Source organism: Crocuta crocuta, unplaced genomic scaffold, assembly GCF_008692635.1.
Source record: "Crocuta crocuta isolate KB4526 unplaced genomic scaffold, BGI_CrCroc_1.0 scaffold101, whole genome shotgun sequence".
In the NCBI taxonomy this organism is placed as follows: Eukaryota; Metazoa; Chordata; class Mammalia; order Carnivora; family Hyaenidae; genus Crocuta; species Crocuta crocuta.
The window spans coordinates 8,025,867-8,030,911 of record NW_027527956.1 but is presented as its reverse complement, the minus strand read 5'-3'; positions in this window follow the sequence as shown (position 1 = coordinate 8,030,911).

Here is a 5,045-nt window from a genome sequence, read left to right as displayed (position 1 = left end):
CCTCGCCGCCCCCCCCCCCCCCCAACTGTGGTCCTGGCTGGTCAAGGCCCAGGGCTGTGTCTGGAAACTGAGTCTCAATAGTGTGGGTACCTCCTGAGGGTTTGCAGGGGGTCAGGAAAACGGCAGTGAAGCATCTGGACACCGGCTCAGCGTGGTAACAATGACTGTTTTATGAGCCGGATGGTGGGCAGTGGTGGTCCAGCACTGCCACAGACATTTCTGAGAGTCAGGACCCCTGCTCAGTGTGGTCTAGAGCCTTCTGTGGACCCGCGCTGCCCATGATGAGTCTGGCTGTGGATCCAGAACTGGAGTGGGGTGGGGGCCTGAGAGCACACACTTCCGTGGGGCTGGGAAGGAGGGTATCACATGCTGCTGTCCCACAGGCCTTGTTTCCAGACTATAAAATGGTCCGGCTCAGTGGGACGCAGATACCACAGGGCTTCAGATACCTGCAGGTGTGGAAGTGGCCACCAGTCGGGGTGGAGGGAGTCTCCACATTTCAGGGTCCGGGGACCCTAGTTTTCACACAAGAGTTTCAGTTTCTGAAGACGGTAAGACTCAGCGTGGGTGCCAGACGTGGCTTAGCACGGAGCAGGACAGAACGCGACCACAGCAAAAGAGGCGCTCTCGAGCACACGCAGGAACTCCTCCGCCCCAGTTCCCCCCTGGGTTGGTGCGAGACCCTTCCGCCTGTGGGACACCGATCAGGGACCGCCCGGGGCCTCGGGGGCCTCTGCTGGCGGGTGCTGGGGGCTGGGGCAGAGGCTGGGGACCCAGGCAGGCCCTGGCCCCACATGTCGTGTGCTGTGTCTCCTCCTCCAGTGTGAATTCATCCAGGAAACCTGGGTAGCTGCCTCCTGTTTGTGAAAGCTGCCCAGGGAAAGCCTCCATCGCACACTGATCTCTTCCTTGATGAGTTCTACGTAGAAAATAAAATCCCCTGCGCACAAATATTTGTGAAAGATAAGCACATGTCAGAAATTGTACTTGAAGCCACTATTTCCATAGAAGAGCAATGTTAAGGACAACATAAGCTTTGAAGCCAGATCTGTGGGTGCTTGGTGGAGGTGTATCACGCGGTGATTATCGTGGCCTGTCTGGAGAGCGTCTTATATCATCTTGGCTTTAAAATATTATGATTTTTGCTCTGCAGTTCAGGGTAATACCAATGGAAAGCCCTTCAAAATAACTACCAAGCCGGAAGGAAAACAATGCAATATAACTGTGTGCACTAGGGTACAGAATCTGTGTAGTAAAATGTAAAATAGAGTATTTTGCCAGTAGCTAATAATGCATTAACACTTATTCTCTTATTCTTCCCAAGGGACTCAGTATAATCAATTTCAGGTAATATTTATTACATTCATATCCTGTATATCAACCACTCAACTGGGTTTTGTAAACTTTTTACAGAGGGGGAAAAATAGAATATTCTATTCAACAGTATCCAAAATAGTAAAATATTGTTTAATTGAGTTTCAAAGGCAGTGCGGGTGTTGGGGATAAGAAACACATCTTTACATTCTTACCTTAGGGTACCATGTTCTGGCATTATTGAGATCCAGACCCTTTAATTATAAACACTGTATCGAGTCAGGCAGTTAGTGGAGCATAATACTCAGACGAACATGGCTAATGTCAGTGTTATTAACATGGTCACTCGGAAACTAACTGTAGAACGCGGTTAGGGTGTCAGACATATTGTGCACTAATGCTACCCAATGAAAGATTAATAATAGCAAAACAGAACGGAGGATCTACTTCTGGGTTGCCAGGACGGTGGGGGTGCTCTGGAAGAGGAGGGGCTGCCAGGCAGAGACGGCTTACAAAGAGAAATCGTAATTTGTTTCTCTGTTTTTTCCAGCATTATGGACATGCTTTTCTGCTCAGTTTAAATTGATTTTTCAATTTGATCTCAAGCCAGACTATATGTGACCTGATGAAGTCTCAGCCCTCCTGAGCCCAGATCTTAATCTCTTGTCTGAAATAGTTAGCATAGTCTGCGTCTCCTGCGTGGAAACCGAATGGACTAGCTGAGTCCTCTGACCACAGCTTTAAACAAACCAATTAGGTGTCCTCTGCTTGTGAACTCTGGTGTCAGGGAGCAGAGAAACAACATCCATGTCCCTCCCGGCGCCCCGTGCGGCGAGCAGGACCTCCTCGGGGCAGGATCCACTGCGTCTGCCCGCGGCCTGGCCGCTAGGAAGGAGAGCCTGGGCGCCAGGCAGTCCCCCGGATCCAGTGCTTTGGGCACCCACCTCTGGGTGTAAAGAAGCCAAGGGCTGGTGCTTCAGTGGCCACCGAGGAAGGGGATTCTGTTCTTTCAAAGGTGAACCTGTACAGTAAATGTCTCCTCGTGATATCATTGTGGTTGGAAGTGTACAGGACTTCAGGTATTTAACAGGGGAAATACTGGGTAAACTGGATTCAGTCTTGGGTCAGTGTAGATAATGAGCAAGCCTCACGCAGCCTGGACTGTCGCTTGGATTCTTTCCCTCCCATGCCCACAACGCAGTTATCCGGCCTTGGTTTTGCCGGGGGCTCGGTCGGCCCCGCACGCTCCCTTACAAACAAAGGTACACCCTCTTGATCTGTTCCAAGGTGTTTTGCTCAAGCTTGTCTTTACCTCTACACCTCCTGCTTTGCACTTTTTTTCCCTCTTAATTGGTAGGAGATATGAGTGAAGAATGGGAGCAGGCAGAAGAGCATCTGGAAAGGCTCTTGCTAATCTGGGCGGGGCCAGACGAGGCAGGATGCCAGCTGCACGAGTGGCTCGCAGGGTTGCCTACATCCATCGAGCCTCAGGAGATGAGACGAAGGCCCCGGCATCCTGTAAGACGGTCTGAGGAGTGCTCGTTTCTCTTTCCCCTGAGAACGTGCACCAAACGGAGATACTGAGAAACAGAAGCACCAAGGTCATCTTCTGTGAGGTGGGGAGGCCCCTGCAACCCCGAGCAGTGAGAAGCGGGGAAGGGCTGCCGGACGTGAGGGGGCTAGCACGGGGTGGGGGTGGGCAGCCCTGAGAGGCACGCACACCTGCAGGCCCCCCGCCACCCCAGCCCGCGTAGCACCGTTCACACTGCAGGGCAATGGCGGGTGGAGGGCCGGCGCTGGCCTTGACCAAGGTGGGCTTGAAGAGGCCCAGAAGGTGCGGCTGGACACGGAGAAATACAGACAGACCCAGCCGGCAGTAAGCTGTCTGCTGGTAAGTCAGGGCAGGAGACGCCCTAGGTCCTGGGCGGCCCACTAGTTGCTGATCTGTGAGAAGCAAGAGCTGAAATAACACACACACACACACACACACACACACACACAGCCTCGTGCCACAAAAACACAGCCCCAGCCTGTCACCCACATACATTTCCTGCAAATATTTGGTTTAGAAACAAGGAGGCACCAGGGGTTCTATAAAAAAGAACCCTGAGAAAAAGAAAGAAATAATAGGAAAACATGGCAAGTGAAGAATGTTTGTCAGAAAATGCTGTCATAATGGGTCTTGGCAATGACTTTTTGGGTATGACACCAAAAGCACAGGAAACAAAAGGCCTAGTAAATAAGTGGTCTTACATTAAACTAAAAAGCTCTGCATGGCAAAAGAAACCATCAACAAAAGGAAAAGCCAACCCATAGAATAGGAGAAAATATTTGCAAACTATATTTCTGATGAGGAAGTTTATAATATATAAGGAAATGTATAAGGACTCCTATAACTCGATAAACCAAGAAAACAAGACTGAAAACAAAACCAAATAATCCAATTAATAGGCAAAGGACTCCAATAGATGTTCCTCAAAGAAGACATCAAGATGGCCAGGAGACACATGAAAAGGTGCTCAACTCCACTCCTCAACAGGGAAATGCAAATCAAAACCAAGGTATGGCCTCACACCTGTCAGAATGGCTATTAGAAAAAAGCTTAGACATCATAGGTGTTGGCAGAGCTGTGGGGAAACGGGAGCGCTGGAGCACTCTCGCTAGAAATGTGAGTTAGTGCAGCCACTGTGGAAAGCAGTATGGCGATTCTTCAAAACATCAAAAATAAAACTATCCAGCAATCCCACTTTTGGGAATTCATCCAAAGGCATTGAAATGAAGATCTTGAAGAGATACTTGCACCCCTATGTTCATTGCAACATGATTCACACTAGGCAAGACATGGAAATATGTCCATTGATGTACAACACGAATGAATGGATAAACCTGGAAGACATTCTGCAAGCGAAATAAGCCAGACATGGAAAGACAAATACTATATGATCTTACTTATATAGGAAATCTAAAATAGTCAGATTCATAAAAGCAGAGAGCAGGGGCGCCTGGGTGGCTCAGTTGGTTAAGCATCTGACTTAGCTCAGCTCATGATCTCAAGGTTTGTGAGTTTAAGCTCTGTATCAGGCTCTATGCTGACAGCTTGGAGCCTGGAGCCTGCTTCAGATTCTGTGTTTCCCTCTTTCTCTCTATGCCCCTCCCCCACTCATGCTCTGGCTCTCTCTGTCTCAAAAATAAATAAACCTTAAAAATTAAAAAAAAAAAACAAAAACAGAGACAGAGCCCCCAGGGGTTGGGGGAGGGATAGAGAGGTAATGGTCACAGGGTACAAACTTCCATTTATGTCGGAAGAATATGTTCCAGAGATCTGGTGGACATAGTGCCTATAGCTAGCAATGCTGTATGATGGACCTAACACCTGCTAGGAGGGTAGATCTTAAGTGTTCTTGATCACACACACACACACACACACACACACACACACACACATTTAATAAAAATCAGTGGAAGAAACTTTGGGAATTGATGGATATGTCTGTGGCCTTGATAGTGGCAATGGTTTCATGGATGGATACTTATTCTCAAACTCATTGAGTTGCACACATTAAATACCTACAGCTTTTTACATGTCAGTCATACCTCATTAAAGTAAAAACAATGCTGTCATAGAGCAGATGGAAATCACGACAAAATATATTTTTATGGCTTGAAAACAGATAGGTATTTCCTAAAGCAATCACTTAAACNGAAGAGATTGTGGGTCTAAGAGCAAGTAT